Below are 20,612 nucleotides of genomic sequence, written 5' to 3'. Positions count from 1 at the left end.
GATTTTAATCAAGGTTGTTAGAGGGAGAGCTTATATGCAAAACGATCATGTGCTTATGTTACGTCTTGGCTTGCTCGTGCATGAAATTGCTAGAGACAGCATGAACGTCGTGTCATACAACACCAATTTGGCAAATTTTGGCTCAGTTTCATAGCCAACTTGGGGCTTTTTGTAGCATAGCCTAACCCGTCAAATAAAAATCCTCCTTCACATACGTGGGTTGAGCAACATCACATACGTCTCCTTGAGTGTAGCTCTCAGTCATGTCATAAAAAAGATGTATCTTGAATGCTGACTGCTGAAACTTGCATTTCAATAAAGTGCTGGGAGATCATGCTTATCTGTTGAGACATGAGTTTATTCTGCACCAATATGACATCCAGTGTGTCCACTTCCATAACTCTTCTCTTTTGAGTAGTCTCAGTGTTCACAGGATTTTTCTCAGAAGTGTACATATACTGGTTGTTGGCAACCATTTCAATAAGCTCACGTGTAGAATGATTCAATGACATCTTAGCCATCTCAGAGATGCCATCATAAAAGATCTGCAATCGAGTCCAGTCTAAAACCATGTCTGAGGGGCATCTCCTGATCATCTGCTTGTATCTCTCCCATGCCTCATAGAGGGATTCTCCCTCTTTCTGTTTGAAGGTTTGGACATCCATTCTAAGCTTACTCAGCTTCTGTGGTGGAAAGAATTTAGTCAAAAATCATGTGACCCCTTGTCCCATGTGTCCAAGCTCTCCTTTGGCTGAGAATCAAGCCACAGTTTTGCTCTGTTCCTTACAGCAAAAGGAAAGAGCATGAGCTTGTAAACCTCAGGGTTCACTCTATTCGTCTTGATCGTGTCACAGATATGTAGAAAATCAGATATGAATTTATTGGGATCCTCTTGCGGGAGTCCATGAAACTGACAGTTCTATTGCACCAAAGTGACTAGTTGAGACTTAAGCTCAAAATTATTGGCACCAATGGCGGGTACAGATATACTGCGCTCGTAGAAGTCAAGTGAGGGTGCAGTGTATGAACCAAGCACCTTCCTTGCTTGCTCTTCAGCGTTCGGATTTCCTCCAGCCATAGTGATTTCTTCAACTTCTCAAAAGTTTCCGTGAGATTCTCTCTGGTTTTATAAGCTTTAGTTTGTGGCAAATGCCGCATTAAGGTACTCCCAGGCTCAGGATCAAAATCAAGAAGGGGTTCTTTGTCCTTGTTCAAACTCATAAACAACAAGTAACAAAGAAAAAGCAAGAGTCTCTATGTCAGAGTATAGAGAACTCCTAATGAGATATCCTAAAAGAAAATAAAATAAAATAAAGTAAACAATCAACTAAAAATTTTCAAAAACAAGGATGAACAAAAAACCTAAAAAGGTTTTCGAAAACAAATTAGAATTAATTAAAGAAAAAAATAAAAAGTTTTTGAAAAGAAAAGGTAAAATCTAAAGAGACACCAAACTTAAAATCTGAAATTAAATGAAAATAAGATAACTAGAACAAAATTTGAAAATAATAGGAAAGATAAAAAATAAAAAATAAAGGAAAATAAACAAAATAGGAATCAAAAAAATAAAAAAAAGAAAATAATTAAACAGAAACTAATAAAAATACCTAATCTAAGCAACAAGAGAACCGGTAGTTGTCAATCACGAATAATCTCCGGCAACGGCATCAAAAACTTGGTGCGCGAAATTAGAACTAGCACAACTTAACCGGCAAGTGCACCGGGTCATCCAAGTAATACCTCAGATGAGTGAGGGTCGATCCCATGAGGATTGTTGGACTGAGCAAGTAATGGTTATTCTGTTGGACTTAGTCAGACAAACAGTAAAAAGGGTTGTGGTTGAAAACTCATAAATAAAGACAATAATGAAAGCCAATAAGGATTTGGTGTAAAATCAATATAAAAAAACAGTTAAGGTCTCGGAGATATTTATCTTTCTGGATTAAAATGTCTTACCAACTATTTTAACAATGAATGATTCATTCTATGGCAAACTGTAAGTGATTAAACCCTAATCCCTTAGCGATTCAATCTCCTCTAATCCTCATCAAACGCCATTCCCGTGGTCATTCAATTCGGATTGGAGGGTTAGGTTTGGAAAACTAGTTTAGCGCCAAAAAAACCCTAATTACGCAAAGCTAATAGGATTATATGTCACATATCCCAATTAGTTCATGTAATTAGCAATTTAGGAGGAGTGTTTTCAAGTTTTAGTTCAAGCGAGATAGCTCTCCTGGGAATCACAAGAACTCATGTAAAAAAAGGGTCATACTCCTGTTCCGCCCAGTTTCATAATATTAAGAACGAAAGCAACACCTTAGAATTGAATCAAACATTAATTAAAGTAGAAGAATAATAATCTTAATCCATAGAAATAAACCAAGCTCCTAACCTTAATAACCAGGAGATTTAGTTGCTCATAACTTACAGAGAAAATAGGATTCTAAAAAGTATGGAAGGAATAAGAAGATAAATCTAATTGATCTTTTACTTTAAATACTAACCTAATAATAAATTCTAGACCTAAAAATATATTGTTTGTAAATAAAGATTATAAAAGATAAGATAAAATAAAACTAATAAGTGCTAAATCCACTTGGAGGCCCAATAGAGTGTAATTGGACTACTTGCTGGCATTCAACTCCAGGATTAGGCGTTGAACGCCCATAGGGGGAAGCGCGCTTCTGGTCTCTGCCCCCTGCTGGCGTTCAACGCCAGGTTGGCGTTCAGCGCCCAGGGAGGGTACTGCCAGCATTTTCCTTTTTTGCTCCAGGCTTCTCCAGACTGCTCCGAATTTTACCTAAAACCATAAAAACACAAGAAAAATCTAAAGTAGCATCCAAAGGTGATTTTTGCACTAAAATAAAGTAAAAGTAAATAAATTCTAACTAAAAATAATATAAAAATAGCTAGAAAAAGGGTATAAGATGCTCATGTATCATGGTGGTAGAAGCATCAGCAGTCAAGAACCAGATGAATGTTGATATGGAGGCAATGGAGAAGATGGCACATGTCTGGCATACCATTTGACGAGATGCTCCCAAACCTCTCTCGCATGAAGGAGTATATGTCGGTGACTCTTCCACTGGTTGAAATCGGAGAGCTGGGTATCGACAGTCTGTTGGAGGAAGATGATCTCCCCCTCATGCATCTAATGAGCATGCCTCCACTTGTCATGCTGATGCACGGAAATTTGTCTCTCAATAAATTTCCCTCGACAAGTATACCGAATTATTGTCAAGTAAAAACTCACAATAGAGTGAGGTCAAATCCCACATGGATTGATTGGTTGAGCAACTTTAATTAGAAGAGTGTTCTAGTTGAACTAAGCAGATTTAAATTTAGAATTGCAGAAAATTAAATGGCGGGAAACGTAAATAGCAAGAAATATAAATGACTAAAATTAAATTGCAGAATGTAAGGAACAGAGCAGAAACTGAAATGGGAATGGGGATGATTGAGCATAAATGTAAACAGCAGAAATCAAAGAATGGGAAAGATTAGAGATGGGGAATTCATTGGGCTTAGGAGATATTGTATCCTCCGGATCAAGTTCATTCTCATCTCTTCCTCAATCAATGCATTCGTTGATCTCTTGGCAATCTAAGGTGATTGAATCCCAATTCCTTGGCAATTCAATCTCTCTAACCTTGAACAATTGCCCAATTCCTTGATCTAATTGCTCATGGAAGGAGATGAAGTACGATCACTGATTATACCACATGTTTTTCTAGATCAAAGTATTGGTAGGATTATATGTCACTATATCCATCCAACCCCCAACCGAGTCCAACATGAGAAAGAATTTCTAGCATGATTTCCTCATTCCTCTTCCAAGGTTCAAAGGAAATACAAGTATGAGCAATTTCTCTTCCGAGACAATTGTTCAATTGGATGAAGATCGAAAGCTTTCAAATAAATTAAGAGAAAAGAAAGAGGAAGAAGAATGAAAACTAATATTGATCCATTGAATTACAACAGAGATCCCTAACCCAATGAAGAGGGGTTTAGTTGTTCATAGCTCAATCCAAACATAAAATGAAAAAGAAAAGAAAGTGCAGGAAAAGTAAAGAAAGTACAAAAGAAAACAATGCAGAGTTACCAATTTGGGTCCCTGACTTCCTTGCCTCCAACTAACTTAAGCTCTTTGCTATTTATACACTTTCTTTCTTCAGTCTTCTGGACTGAGCTTTGGCCTTTGTTGAAGCAAGTTAAAGTGGCTCTCAATGACGTTGAGGAGGGACGTTGGCAAACTAACGTTCATACTCTGCATGGTGCCAATTTGTGTTGTTGCTGGTATCAACATTGGTGATCAACGTTTATGGACAAACGTTAGGTCAAACATTACTTAAAAATGAGTTCTAGGCATTGCCGAAAATGTTTGACTCAATGTTGGTGCACCAACATTCGCCTGGTCACGCATACGCGTCGCCCACACATACGCGTGAATGGCCAATTTTGCTATTTCACGCATGCGCGTCCATGGCCAGTTTTCCAGCAATTCTCTTCAAAGCCATCGAGGACATTGGTGGCAACGTTTGAGGCAACGTTTGCACACCAACTCTCTCCTGGGCATGCGTACGCGTCGCCCACACATACGCGTCAGAATAGCATTTTGCGCGTATGCATTGCTCACGCGTTCGCGAGGTTGGCAAAAATGCAGGTTCACGCGTACGCGTCGACTGCAAATTTTCCAACTCCAGATTTAAAATTTTTATCGCAGGCATTGAAGGTAACGTTGGTTTACCAACGTTCCCTCCAACGTTGGCACCAAAATTTTAGAACGTTGCCAACAACGTTGGTGAGCCAACTTTGGCCACCAACATTGCATTTCACCCTTTTAGAATGTTGCCTAGCAACATTGGTGAGCCAACTTTGGCCACCAACGTTGCATTGCCCTTTTCCTCCAACATCTGAGGCAACGTTGGTGAGCCAACTTTGGCCACCAATGTTGCTTCCTCTGCTCCTTTCCATGCCCTTTTTTTGCTTGCTTGCTTGCCATTCCTCAGCTTCTTTCCATGGCATTTCCTCAGCTTCTTTACACCTATCATCAATCAAACAATTGCATCAAAATTTGCTATAATCATAAGATATTTGCATCATTCATAACATCAGGTAAAATTTTCATAATTCTTATGAAAAAGCACATAAATAACCATGTTTGATTAAATCAAGGTATGCATGAAATTCTTATCCAAATACTTGCTTATAGCTCAAGAAAGTGCATGAAACTTAATGAAAACAAATGAAAAAGGCTAGTGAAACTAGCCTAAGATGCCTTGGCATCACATGCTCCTGTTGGTAGTTTGCCTTCAGCTCCACATGTCTTGTCTTATGCTACTGCAGCTTTCGCTCCAACTCCTACTAGAGCTCCGTGTTGAGTAGGATAACCTGCTCCGTAATGTCTACACCTCTACTCATAGTGGACCCCTGATGATCAGATTTTTTGTTGGTAAAGAATTTTACAAATGAACTCCCGTTGCAACTATAGTTTCTAAACCAACAAATAATCCTTTCATACAAAAATTTGGTTGTCACAAGTAACAAACCCTATAAAAATAAACCGAAGTATTCAAACCTCGGGTCATCTCTCAAAGAAATTACAGGGAAGTGTTCTTGCTATTGGTTATGAGTTGTATATCTTGGGGTTTTGAATAAGGAACAAGAAATTTAAATGGCAAAGGAAATAAAACTAATAGCTAAGAAAGCTCTTGGAAAGGAATGAGAACTAGAAGTCCTATCCTCATTATCATCATCAATTGTGACAATAATTGTCCATTGCTCCACTTAGTCAACCTCTAACTATGAAAGAAAGTCAAGTAGAAATAATCAATTTGATTCCTCAAGTTCTAGTCAACTCCTAAGGAAAGACTAGCTTTAGTGAAATTCAAATCAACTAGCAACTTTCAATTATTAATCAACAAAAGAGTTTGATAACTCAAGAGTCTCCAATTACTCAACCAAAGCCAAGAGGAGAAAAATCTAGCTCATAACTAAAAGAAGCATTTCATCAAACACATAAAAGGCATTAAAAGTAAATATCACAAATTGTAATAATTAAAGGAACTACAACTAATCAAAGTAAGAGATCAACAATAGAAAACTGAACCAAACATGAAAAGATATGGAATTCATAAATTGCATTGAAAGGAAAAGGAGATCTACATAAGAATTCATAAACTACAACTAACAATACAAGAAAAGTAGAATGCTACAACTACAAGAGAACAATTAACTACAAGAGAACAATTAAAGATGAAGAAGGAAAATTAAAGCAAGAGGGAAGAAGTAGATCTAGATCTAAACCTAATCCTAATTCTAGAGAGAAGAGAGAGCTTCTCTCTCTAGAAACTAACTCTAAACTACTTCTAAAACTAAACTATGACTAATTGGTAACTAATTCCCCTCAATCCTTGGGTTTAATAGCATTAGAAGTGAGTTGGATTTGGGCCTGGGAAGCCCAAAAATTGCCCAAACGGATTCACTTTAAGTGGGTCACGTGCGAGCACCGACGCGTACGCATGGGTCACGCGTACGCGTCGCTTAACAATTTGCTATCTACGCGTACGCGTCTCCATGCGACTTCACTTTCCACGCATGCGCGTCTGCTGCACGTGCGCATCGATTTCAGCATCCCAAATCCTTGTTTTTCCATGAGTTCTCCACTTCCATGCTTTTCCTCTCCATCCCTTTGATCCATTCCTAACCTTTCTAATCTGAATTCACTAACAAACATATCAAGGCATCTAGTGAAATCAAAGGTGAATTAAATTTATCTAATTAAGGGTCTAAAAAGCATATTTTCACACTTAAGCACAAATTAGGGGACAATCATGAAACCATGCTATTTCATTGGATAAATGTGGGAAAAGTGGATAAAATCCACCTAAATTGAGCACAAAATGTACCACAAAATAGTGGCGCATCAACCCCACATCGGAGAATCGTAGACTCCTCATTAGCGACCGCTTGCAGTATGCAACCACAACTCATCATCAAAGATAGATGGTAGCTCTAGGGCCCCTGAGCAATCTGAATTCTACGAAGGTATCCTCAAATGGGCGTTGAGTTCATATCAAATAAGGTTTAACATAATTTAAATATATAAACCATAAAACTGAATAGTTGTAAGGGTTTGAATAACTTACAACAGTGTCCTCAAATCGCTTTTCAACTAACTTGGAGCAACCATCCTTCTTCGCGTGTGTCCTCTCGATGACCTTGCTACAAAAAGGTTTGTGACCCAGTTCATCCACTTACAATACAATTTGGAAAAATAGGAAGTTATTATGTATCATATTCATGAATAATAAAGTAGATAAATTAATAACACAATTCAACAATTAAATTATATGAAACATCTACTTCGCCGTTGCCATGTGTATAGTAGACCCTCTAATCTATATATATCCTCTGATCTCGGATGCTCAATTGGCTTGCACCTTTGCGCAAGTTGTCCGATAATCCTTTGTGTTAGAACTCTATCAGTTGGGCAAGGTTAACATCTGAGATCTAGTCTGCTTGTGGATATTTGCTCTCCGGTGCCAATAATTGTACATCTTCTTCTCTTTTCCCTGGATGAACTTAAAAGTGTTCCTATGATACCATACGCAAGTGAATTAGACATTTTGAAAATTGATACAAATTTATAATTTGAACTTTAAAAAGAAAACCCCTTAATTACCACAAATAGTGGCCACTGAAGATCGTGAATGCTATCCAGAGTCATGTTAAACTTAGGTATGAACCACCTATAGTAATTTCTGAATACCTAAGTAATTCTTTCTGTCCCGGACCTCGGAAGGTCCCAACTGTGATCACCCAAGTTAGACTAATGTATGATATATGCATATTGTACTATAAATTAATTAAACATATAAATATAAAATATACCAGTCACCTCTATCCCACACTAGTCTCTGGAGGGTGGTCGGTTATGTAGACGTCACACCATCTTCGGATACTCACGGATGCCACCCTTTACGACCACTACCCTCCCACTATCACCTCATTCCCTACCACTATCTCGTGCCATGTCTCTTAAACGTAAAAGAAACAAAAGAAGTTAGAACACTATTATTATATTAAGACACATACAATATTGAAAAAATAATAAAATAAATAAATCCTAAACTCAAAATAATCATATTTACTTGGAGTCATTAAAAGACAAAGAGGTAGAATTATAATTGTCATAACTGTTCACCATCCTCATCATTCTCATCATCTTTTTCATCCATATTTTAAAGATATTGTATCGGGAGGTCTACTATGTCAACCTCTTCTGATGGTGAAGCTAAAATGTCTGAAATTTCAGTTTCAGTTATCATTCTTATAGGATTTGCATCAAGATTTTGGAATGGCTCATCCTACACATAATCATTTTTCTCAGTCTCAACCGTATATATTGGTTTGTATATGATCACAACTCTCCAATTAAATCTAGAACTTCTGGAGTATTGCATGTAAAACACTTGTTAGGATGAATGAATCATATCTATCATACCTCTTAACATGATTAACCTCGATGATCTTATAATCCTTGTGTGTGTGAGTGTCTCGAGGCCTTGCAAGATCATAGCATTCACAATTAAATATTACTACCCATTTCATTGGTGCACCCGGATACTCAATTTTTAAATTTTCATTCAACCACCAAAACTAATCACATTCACTTTTTCAAAATCACCCTTTAGAAAAAACCTCTATGATGTACATTTTTCTTCCTCAAGCATATTCTAGTGTGTGAAATTTCATTCTATTGACTTTTATCATATTCCAACTAGTACACTACTTGTTAGGACTCTAAACCACATTACATAGATGGGGATATGTTATTCAGTTTTAGTATCATTCGCATTCGATTGAAATCATGTAGAAAAATTTTGCATGTTTTCTATTTCGTAAAATGCATCATACAACCTGCAGGCATGGCAACTAACTTTTATTTTTAACTTGTTTAAGTTAACTTTTTTTTATCTTAACTGAATAGATGTTTATATGATATTACCTTCTAATTTCATCGACTTCAAGACAATTCAGGAGAATGTGTAAGTGAGTTTAGTTTCGTAAAGTTCAACTATCTAGTATGTTCCTTCCCCCAAGAGTGCTAGCTTGATTGAAATGGACAACGTGTTTTAAACGAACCCTCGCCACCATCATCATTACAACTCACTCTTATACGACTCGATTGCATGTGAGGCTCAAAGTAGAAAAAAACAAAAATAGGTAGTTTTCTTCGACAAATATGCATCACAACGAACCCTTCTTTCTTGGATCTATTCTTGACCAACCTCTTATAAATACCAACTAATGCTCAAAATGATACATCCATCGATACTACACCAGATTACACACCCATGCTTCGTATGCCAAGTGAATAGGAAAATGTTTCATGACATTAAAGAATCCAAATAGAAAGATTCTTTTTAACATACTAAAGATGATTAGGATGTTGTGTTCCATTGGGAGATTTAAGGTTCTTAGATCTTTTAATATTGAGTCGGTGTTTAGTCTAAGAAGTTTTGGAAAAAGAAAACATAAGATTATTAAATTTGTGAAATTTGAGTTAAGGGTTAGCTTGAGAAGCTAAGACTTGAGAAAATAATATTGTGTAACATTATTTCATAGTAAAAAATTTTAACTATAGTTAAAGACTAAATCTAAGCAAGTCTAAGCCAAACTAGTATATATGGTTGTGTAATATATTTTGAACGATATACTCTTTATTTCCTTTTATTCGAGTTTTCTTAAACACTTTCAAAAATTTCACATCAAGTGCAGAGGGAAACAAAATATATATGCCTTATAAGAATATGGAGACATCTTTCTTGTTATCATGTTTTGAAGGGTTGAATGGTGTTCGTTCCTTTATCAAGAACAAAACCATGAGAACTAGAATGCCAAAGTAAACAATATCTAAAAGCATATGACTGGGCTTTTATAGGAAGACAATGTAGTCGATAGCATCTTTAGCATACAAAAGAAAGATGATGAAGAAGATGGTGAAGGTGGGGTGGGATGGTTTAGGGTATAGTTATTAAAACCAGATCGGACCGATCGATTTGACTGAAAAACCGGTAAACTGAACTTAGTACCAGTTTGGTCCGACATTTGGACCATATAAGATACGGAACCGAAATGAACTGGTCAAACTCAGAGTGAATTAGTGAAAACCGATCAAACTCGGTAAAACCGGTTCGACCGAACTGCTTAAAAGTCAAAATTACTCAAAATGTGTGATATGGGTTCAAACCCCTATTTTTTGTGAGATAAAAACCTTTCTTTGCCATCGAGCTGTCTTGTTTTTCAATAATATATATGCAAATTATAATATATTAATAAATACTTGTAGTATATAATAGTATAATAGATATAAACTAGTTAATAAATTATTAAAATTTGAAAATAATAGTTATTTTAATATAAAAACAAAATAAAAATATTTATGATAGAATAAAATTAACAAAATACTTATTGTTCCTGTTCTATATTATTTTAGAATAGCTAGATAATCTTAAAATATTAGTGAAGATATGTATTTTAAAATTTAGTTTTAAATTTTTTACTATTTTTTATTTTTTATTTATATAGAATTGGGTTAATCGGTTCAACCAGTGATCCACCGGTTGAACTAATAACCCAGTGACCCAGTAACTTGATCGGTTCGATCACCGGTTCGATTATGATAATTATGGTTTAGAAGAGTTTAGGATTAGGATTAGGATTTAGAGATTATAAAAAAAGAAAAAAAAAATAAAGAAAAGGTATGGAATTATGAGAGAATGATAAGGGTATGCTAATAATGGAAATAAAAAAATTAAGGACCCATGTGAAAATGTTAGGTATGAAATTGAATAATAAAAAAATTTGAGGATCATATGACTTTTATCTCAAACATGCAAAACTTAAACAATATTTACCCTCTAAATAAAGATAGAATTTTAGTATAAAACAATAATAAACTTATGTTAATTGATTGTTCAAACCCAAAAAGAATTATTGTGTAATTGGACATATTAAATTTAGAATTATTTATATATTTTTTTGAGGTAATATTTAGTTTAGTTCTTGAAATTTTTAACGCTCATCAAAATAGTTTATAACTTTTAAAAATCATTAAATTAGTCCCTAAATTTATAAATCGTTATGTTAGTGTGATATTTCGGCCCAAACACAATACAGTGATATAGCTAAAACTTCAATATGATTAAATAGATATTTTAAATTAGTTAATTGAATTCATTTTAGTTTTATTACTATAAAACTAATTAACTAAAATGAGTCTAATTAATCAATTTAAGATATTTATTTAATCATACTATGTCTCGATCATGTAACTTTACTGTTAGAATATCACACTGATATTTTAATACTTTATGTTAATACTATATTATCGATTCACAATTTATAAATTCAGATATCAATTTGCTCATTTATAAAAGTAAGGGACTGCCTTGTACACCTATTTTTTCTGTAAAAATTAATCAAATAACGCAGCTATTATTATCAATTAAATCAACGAATCTAAGTGTAATAATCTCACCCAGTCATGTCCAAATAACAAATAAACGGCTCAAATCGTATGGATAGATAATATCATTAAAGTTTTTATCTAGGGTTAGAAGTAGACGATGCTTAAGTGCTTAAGTGATTATGAAAGCTTAAGGTTTGTTCATTCAGATTTTCATACCCTCAAATATATAACATGGACACTAATGTAGATAAGTAATATGCGTCGAATATCCATTTGCAGTGTTACTTGAATGCACATTACACAATAAAAGTAATTAGCTCATTGAAAAGAAGAGGATGGGTACGGTGGGTGGGGCTAACCAGTTTCTCTTAGAAAATTGATGAGTAGCCCCAATTATTACATGTGTATTCTAAGGTAATCAATATGGAAGTGACGAACGCACTTTGTTTAATTTTTGTAGATGATTGATTGGGTTACGTCTTTGATTATAACCTGTGGCCCTTTTCATACCGAAAATTTTAAGCTCAAATAAATTATAAAGTCATCAATCACCTAATAATATTATAAGATAAAGTTCCCATCTTAATTGCACTTAATCCGAAACCAATCGACATGATTCTCAAAGAAAAAGAGCGATTAAGTCATAGGGGTTAAAGGAAAAGAGGGATTAAATTTGTAATTAAATAAATTAATTTAAGAAAGTGACGTAGGAGTATTAGTTGTCCACAAAAAATAAAATAAATAAATAAACATATTTTATTCAATGTTTAGCTTTACTGTCTAAATCTTTATTATATTTGTATTTTAGCTTCGATATATATAAAAAAAAAAATACTAAATGATCAATCTCTTCATCCAAATCTTCGATTGAAATTCTTAATTTTGCTATGGAAAAGTTTAGGGCCAGCAGATTTATTAAAATTTGGCCAACACTTAGCCAGCAAAAAAAAATGAGTGATTCTTCACTATTAAATAAAATCTCACACCATTAAATACATTATTAATGGCTAATTAATTACTACAACTCACAAAATTTACTGGCCCTAACACTTCTCTTTTGCTATTCTTCTTTTCCCTAAAACTTTTCAATCATAGAAGCGTGTTTTTATCGCCGTTATCTTCTTTCAATATGTTACCCTAATCCTTTTGTCCAGCCATAATTTTTCTGTTGATTTTATCCTCACTATTCATAATCATCATCAATAATCTTCAATTTCTCTCTACAGCAATAGATGATTACAGTTCAAATTACGTAAATCAAGTCAATAGCGTCCACTGTCTCAAACAAGGCAAATGCAATAGGTTTGGGATAAATTAAACTTAAATAAATAAGAAGACAAATGCCGAAATTGAGTAAAAATATAGAATAAACAAAATAAAAATAATAGATTAAAACTAAATGAAAGACAATCACTTTATTTTTTATCTAATTTATTGATCTATGATATAATTTAGGATCATTACAAGAAAAATGTTAAGCATATCATTGGATTTATCGTCATATTTTTTTAAAAAATTCGCCGATAACTTATTTACCATCGAATTTAACGACCGACGGTATAAACCTCGCTGGTAAGACGGTAACTGTTTATTGTTGGATTTTTTTGTTTGTCGTTAATTATCGGCGAATTTAGCGGCGGATATAAATCTTTAATTGCGAAATTCTGGAGTTCATTATTGTCAGATTTTTCTCCCAATAAATCCGACGATAATATATTATTTATTATTAATAATTAAATTAATAATTACCGGTGGATTTAATCGGCAATAAATTCGATGGTAAACTTAAATTTTAACTTTTAAAAAAAATATTTAAAAATTTAATATATAATTTAAATATCTAAATATAATCTAAACTAACAATTTAATAATTTTTAGTTGAAAGTTCACAAACAAATTTAAATATCAAAGTTTATTATCAAAACAAAAAAAAAGAATTTAATTAAGCAGGAGAATCAAATTTCAAATGCACCAAACCTTCAATTACAAAAATTGAACATTATTAAATTAGAAATTGAAAGAACGATACTAATGAGCATTAGAGATTAGACTATACTAATACTACTACATTATATAAAGAATCAACTATACTAAACTATTTATGATATTAACAATAAACTAATTCGTTGTCCACAACTTCAACTATACATTATCATAAATTAAGCCAATATAATAGACAAATCAAACACCAATTCATAACCAATAAAAATTTCATTATCAACTATTATTAATATTAATTATTTGAGACAATTCTAAAGTTGAAAAGTAAATAAGTTTTTTTAGTTATCTAAGGTCCAGTCCTAATTCTATTATTAAGGTTGATGGAACTTAAAACAAAAAATCTACACCGCCACTATTAACATTCATTCATAAATTTACAAACCATATATAAACCAAAACCAAGCAAACACCAAAAGCACCCAAATCATAAAAACTTTGCAAATTTATTCCCCAAATCTATAATCCAAAACATCAGCCAAATAGAACCATTATAAATTCAATCAACCAGCCATATTAAACACTAATTGACATTCATCCATCATTAATCCAGAAACATAATTTAAATCCGAAACATAACTTAAATCAATAATTAACTCATATAATAAACAAGTTAAGATTAATTCTAACAATTAACAACAATCAACTAATTAATTCAGAAAATAATTAACTCAGATAATAATAAATTTAGAAAATTAATAATAATAAACAATAAGTCAATAATTAACTCAGAAAATAAATAAGTTAATATTAGAACAATGCAACAGCTGGAGATTTTACACTTGCAGAACAATAAACAGATATTAAAATAATAAACAGAAATCCGAATAATAAACACAGAATCATCAAAATAAAATTCAAAATCAAAATCATAAACAAAATTTCAAACCTAGAATAATCAAAATAGAATTAAAAAAATCCTAAATCAAAACAGAATTAAAATATTCTAAATCTAAACTAATACATGAATTAAATTTGAAAAACAGTTAAATCTCAAACACGAACATCCTAATTACAAATTTTAATACATAACAAATTAAAATTAGATAAATTAGAGTTTAGGATTTTTTTAAATAAATTAAAAAATAGTAGGAACAAGAAGAAAGACAATATATCTGGAGAGAGGAAGGAGGCAACTCCGGCGACACAAAGAGCAGCGGCGACAACGATGGCAGCAATGGCGGAGTGACAAAAACGATGGTGATAGAGCGACCAACGCAATATAAGGAGTCCACCTAGTCTTTAAACGTTGTTGGTGGTGGCCGAAGGTAGTGGAGGGACTGCCGAAGGTGGTTTGTGGGGAGAAAGGGGGAGGGAGAAAGAGAAAGGAGAAGGTTAGAGAGAGAGGGAGTAGTTTAGAAATGAGAGAGGGGGGTTCACGATTCGAATTTAGGACAAGATTACTGTTGGATTTACTGACGAATAAATCTGACGGTAATGCTTTGTGAATGACTAAAACACAGCATTCCACTAATTCGTATTACTATCGGATGCATCGGCCAATAAATCCGATGGTAATGATCCCGTCAAATTTTCTTTTTTTTATTCAATTATTTTTAGCGAATTTACCGTCGGAAAGCCAAATTTGACAGTAATTTTTTTACCTGACGAATTTATTACCAATTCGCCGGTAAATTCGCCGCGACACTAAATCCGATAGTAAATCCGACGGTATTCAACATATTTCTTGTAGTGAATAAAATTAAAATTAATTGAAAAGAAATCATTATACCTTCTATCCAATTTTTCGATGTAAAAAAAGAGGGATTCATTCATTCTCACTTGTCTACACTATAGTTTTATCACAGAACTAAAGACTTTTCTCATTTCTCTAATTTTTTGCGACTACAATAATTTAAGAGGTATCTTTTTTATCATATGAATTATACATCTCCCAATCCTAAGCATTAGAAAATCACAAACTCACAATCTCACACACATTACACACTCACATAGAATGTTTATGTAAAAGTTCATCAATTACTTATTTTCGGCCAAGTTTCGAATACGGATGCAACACCTTAAGAGGTAGCAAGATTTGCCACTAAGCTAAAGCCTACCCATCATATTAAATTAAAGAAATACTTACATTAACTAATATAAACTTCAATTTGCTAACTAAATAAAGTAAATCAAAATATATAAAATTAAATTAAAAATTCTATTAAATCATTCTTCTAACTTAGCCCATGACAACAACAAAGTCTCACACTGGCCCATAAATTCAGCCTAACAGAATTAGTTTGGTTACAATTTTAGCCTATATATTTAGCTTTACCTTTGTAATTTTTTCAATCAAGAAATATATAACACAACCTTCTTTATCTTTGCGTACTCTTTAAGTTTTATTATGGTATCAGAGCTCGATTTTGAACTAACCAACTAATTCATATCCTAAAACCCCTTCAACCCTCCTCCTATAACGAATAATCATTCTTCAATTAACGTCGTTGCCATTCCCTTACCTCCCTACTCTGTCGTCTTAGGTCAAGGAGAAAAAGCACACCAGTAACTTCGTCAAGAATCTTTTTTGGGCCTCTCATCAGCCCAGCACTCTTCTCTCATGGTACTTCTAAAAAACGCTGAAGTTCATCCTCCAGATTGCAAAACCAGAAACAACTACTCTTCCAATAAAGAAATTCGTCCTTCAAAGCAACTTGGGCTTTTTCCAAGTCCAACCACTCATTATCTTTGTTCTTTTAGTACTTTTTCTATTGTTAATAACTTTTCAAATCTAAATTCATTTTTGAATTCTTGGATCATTGATTATGGTGTCACCTATTGCATTGCATGAAATTTGTCTTAGTTTATTTCTTACATACAAATTTCTCCTATTATTGTTTATTTACTAAATGGCTCTCAAATTATTGTTTCTTATAAAGGCATTGTTCAATTTTTACCATCTTTAATTCTTCATAATATTCTTTATTTATCTCATTTCAATTTTAATATTATCTCCATCTCAAAAATTACTTCCGCACTCAAATGTGTACTCACTTTTTCATCTTGTTACACTCTACAGGCCAACAATTTGAGGACGATTGATTTAGGCAGAATGAGAGAGGGATTATATGTCCTTGAATCTAATTTCGGTAAAAAGTAATCAACTACACATTCCATAAATTTCATCCAATTTCTACCTATTACACCTTCAAATATATGGCATTTTTGTTTAGGATATATTTTTGAACAAAGATTTAATCATTTATATAAACATTTTTCTTTTATTTCTATGCAACATGACGAGGCTTGTGACACTTATCATCTTTCTAAGTAAAGGAAACTTTCATTTTTTCAAAGTTTTAACGCAGCTAATGCAAGTTTTGATTTATTATATTTTAATATTTAGAGTCTGTTTCAACAAAATTCTATTCATAATCATAAATATTTTATTATTATTGTTGATAATTTTAGTCCCTTTACATGGGTTATTTTATTAAAATAAAAAGAAGAAGTACAAAATCATGTAAAGATTACTTTAGTTGAAACACAATTCAACTCTAAAGTTAAAGTTGTCCATTCCGATAATAGACTAGAATTTATTTTACATGATTTTTATGCTTCAAAGGACATTATTCATCAATGTAGTTGTGTTGAAACACCTCAACAAAATGAAAGGATAGAATACAAGCATCAAAATATTTTGAATATAGCTCATACTCTTATATTTTAATCTAATTTATCATCATTATCTTTTTGGTCTTATGCTGTTAAACATGCTGTTTATTTGCTTAATAGAGTTCCATCATCTGCAGTTAATTTTAAAACACCATTTGAGATTTTATTTAATCATCCACCAAATTATCATGACATTAAAATTTTTGGATGCTTATGTTTTATTTCTACCCTAATAGAAAATAGATCAAAATTTTATCCAAGAGTCAAAAAGGCTGTGTTTATTGGTTTTCAACATGGTTTTAAAGAATATATTATTTATGTTTTAGAAGATAAAAGAATTGAAATTTCTAAAAATATAATTTTTTATGAAATGATCTTGTCCTTAGTTATGAAAAATGTCCAATTTCATACACTCACTCCAACATTGCCAAACATGCCTTCTCAAAAATAAAATTCGGTTAGTCTTCCAATTGGACCCTTACCCATACCCATTGCCCATTTTCATTTAATTATTTTTTTTCTCCAACAACCTCTGTTTCTTCCTCACCGTCATGCCCTAACCAAATTGAACCCATGACCACCGAATCTATTTTAAGTCATACACCGTCCCCTTCTTTTGCAATAGACACTAGTCCACCGTCACCTCTTCATCCCACGTCACCTTCCTCATTACTTGAGCAACCGCGTCGTCGTCATTCTGACCGACCTCACCAACCTCTATCATATCTCTCTGATTACTTATGCAATACCTTTCTCACCTCCACAAATCTCTCTCCCTCAAAGTGTCGGTATTCTCTATCTTCAGTCATGTCTTTTTCTTCTCTTTCATATTCTCATCATAAGTTTCTTTTATCTCTACATTCTGATATTGAGCCAAATTTTTTTTAAGGATATCAATCAACACTCTAATTAGCGTAGTGCTATAAAAGATAAACTGAATACTCTCGAGTTGAACAAAACTTGGCACCTTATTGATCATCCTACAGGTTTTAAGCCGGTTGGCTGTAAATGGGTCTATCATATTAAACGTAAACCTGATGGTTCAGTTGATCGATATAAGGCATGTCTTGTGGCTAAAGAATTCACCCAAACTAAAGGTGTTGATTTCTTGAAAACCTTCTCCCCTGTTTTCAATCTTGCCACATCGAATTGGTTTTGGCATTGGCCTCTATGAAGCATTGACCCATACATCAGTTGGATATCAATAATACTTTTTTACACGGTAATCTTTCTGAAGATGTTTATATGACTCTGCCACCCGGATTTACATCTCTTTAACCGAATCAATGATGTAAGCTGCTGAAGTCATTGTATGGTTTACGACAATCTAGTTGTATGTGGTATGACAAACATTCTCATCTTTTTCTATCTCATGGATATCAACAGACCTTATCTGATTATAGTCTATTTGTTAAATTTACTGGTGCTCAAATTCCTGTCCTTCTAGTCTATGTTGATGACATTGTTCTTATTGGTAATTCTATTTTTGAACTTGCTTCCATTAAGTCTATTTTGTATTAACACTTCTGAATTAAAGACTTTGACCAATTAAAATATTTTTTGGGTATTGAGGTTGCTCAATCAGCAAAGAAAATTTGCTTATCTCAGAGAAAATACTTTCTTGATCTTTTGGAGGATTCTAGTTTATTAGGTGCTAAACCCACCTCTGTTCCAATGGACAGTGCCACAAGACTATATGAAGACAATATTCCTCTGCTATATGACCTTTTTGTGTATCGCCATTTGGTTAGGCATCTTATCCATCTCACTACTACCCGATCAGACATCATGTATGCTACTCAACAATTAAGTCAATTTATGGCATCTCCTACTAACTTTCATCTTCAAGCTGCCAAGCGTGTGTCACGATATTTGAAAACTACCCCCGACAAAGGACTTTTTTTCCAAGAGAAATAGATATTCAGTTTTTTGGTTTTAGTGACTCTGATTAAGTCGGATGTCCTGACACTCGGATGATCTTTAATAGGATATTTTTTTCTTGGACAACTCTTTAATCTCTTGAAAGACCAAGAAATAAACCATTGTTGCCTGCTCATCCACTAAAGCAGAATATAGTGCACTTGCCAACACAACTTGTGAACTTCAATGGATACTCAATGTGTTACCATTTTTACCCATCTCTCCTATCGCCCACCAATTTTATATTGTGATAATCAAAGTGCCCTTCATATTGCTGCTAATCCGGTTTTTCATGAACGGACCAAACATTTAGACATTGATTATCAATTGGTTCGACCCTGGAGTGATGAAACTTCTTCCCATTCCTTCTTCAAGACAGATAGTTGCCATTTTCACCAAGTCTTTGTCTCCTCATCCCTTCCATCTTAATCTCAATAAGTTCGGTGTTCTTGACATCTTACATCCTCCAACTTGTGAGGGCGTATTAAACCACTCTTTCATCTTAGTCATGACAACAACAAAGTGTCACACTGGCCCATAAATTCAGCCCAACAGAATTAGTTCGGTTATAATTTTAGCATATATATTTAGCTTTGCCTTTGTAATTTTTTCAATAAAAAAACATATAACACAATCTTCTTTATCTTTGCATATTCTTTAATTTTTATTATATTCTAATACGGAAAAATATAAATTAATAATTACTAAATAATATTTATACTATTTTTTACAATAAAATTATAAATACTTTTCTTTAAGTTCGAAACACAAATCATCAATAACAAGCAAATCTAACCATGTTGGCTTATTTTGCAAATTAGTGAAATATTTATTTGTATTATGAAACAAGTCTCATTTGGAATTTGTCTAATTAGTTAATTCTTATTCATTAGTGTGTTTAGATTAGTTAGGATTAGTGATGTTGTTGTTTCTTTGTTGAAACATGTTAAGAATTTTTGTCTGAAATTCTATGTTTACGTGCTATATAGTTTTGTGTTTCTTGGTGGTTGATAATTTGTGTTTATTAGTTAATTCTTTGTGTTTAGTAGATAGTTATTTATGTATCTAGTGGTTAGTTAATTTTGTGTTTGCATTTAGTTATTTATATGTTTATTGGTTATTGTTCCGATGGTTACCTGAAGCAGTGATTTGGACCTAAACGTGAGGTCCGGGTCCCCTAGTATGGCAGCATCCGACTTGATGTGCCGAGATGCCGTCTGTCCGAGTTCCTCGTGAGGAAGTGGGGGTGGTACTTGCAAGAGACTCCGATGCTTAAATTAGTAAGGGCTTTGAGCAGGTTTTTAGTAGATTAGAACGTGTCTTATACCTGGGAGGTGCCAGCGTATTTATAATTGAGTTGATAACCACCTTTGTTAGAGTAGTTCTATCTTTTTTGATAGATAAGCGTTCCCTTTATCTTGGGAGTTTGTTAGGATCTATCTTCTAGATGAGATAGAGTTAGTTGGAGAGACATTATGGAGGCGGTTACGCCGGATTGAGGTAGGCCTCTAGGTCATTGTTCGACCTCTTTAAAGAGGTCGCCGAGTCTATCAATAAGTCCACTTTTATTGGTGGGCCTTTTGGATTATTGGGCCTAACT

The 20,612-nt window shown here is 33.3% G+C and overlaps 1 non-coding gene across 1 annotated transcript; it reads left to right on the top strand.

Annotated features, from left to right (window-relative positions):
• The first annotated feature begins 565 nt into the window (after positions 1–565).
• On the top strand, positions 566–674 carry LOC127742603 (small nucleolar RNA R71). The gene has a single exon (XR_008003944.1). It is a non-coding gene; the product is annotated as a small nucleolar RNA R71 (small nucleolar RNA).
• The last annotated feature ends 19,938 nt before the right edge of the window (positions 675–20,612 follow it).

The sequence above is a fragment of the Arachis duranensis genome, chromosome 1 (genome assembly GCF_000817695.3).
Source record: "Arachis duranensis cultivar V14167 chromosome 1, aradu.V14167.gnm2.J7QH, whole genome shotgun sequence".
Taxonomy (NCBI): Eukaryota; Viridiplantae; Streptophyta; class Magnoliopsida; order Fabales; family Fabaceae; genus Arachis; species Arachis duranensis.
Note: the sequence above shows the minus strand (reverse complement) of the source record. Positions and strands in the feature narration are given on the sequence as shown.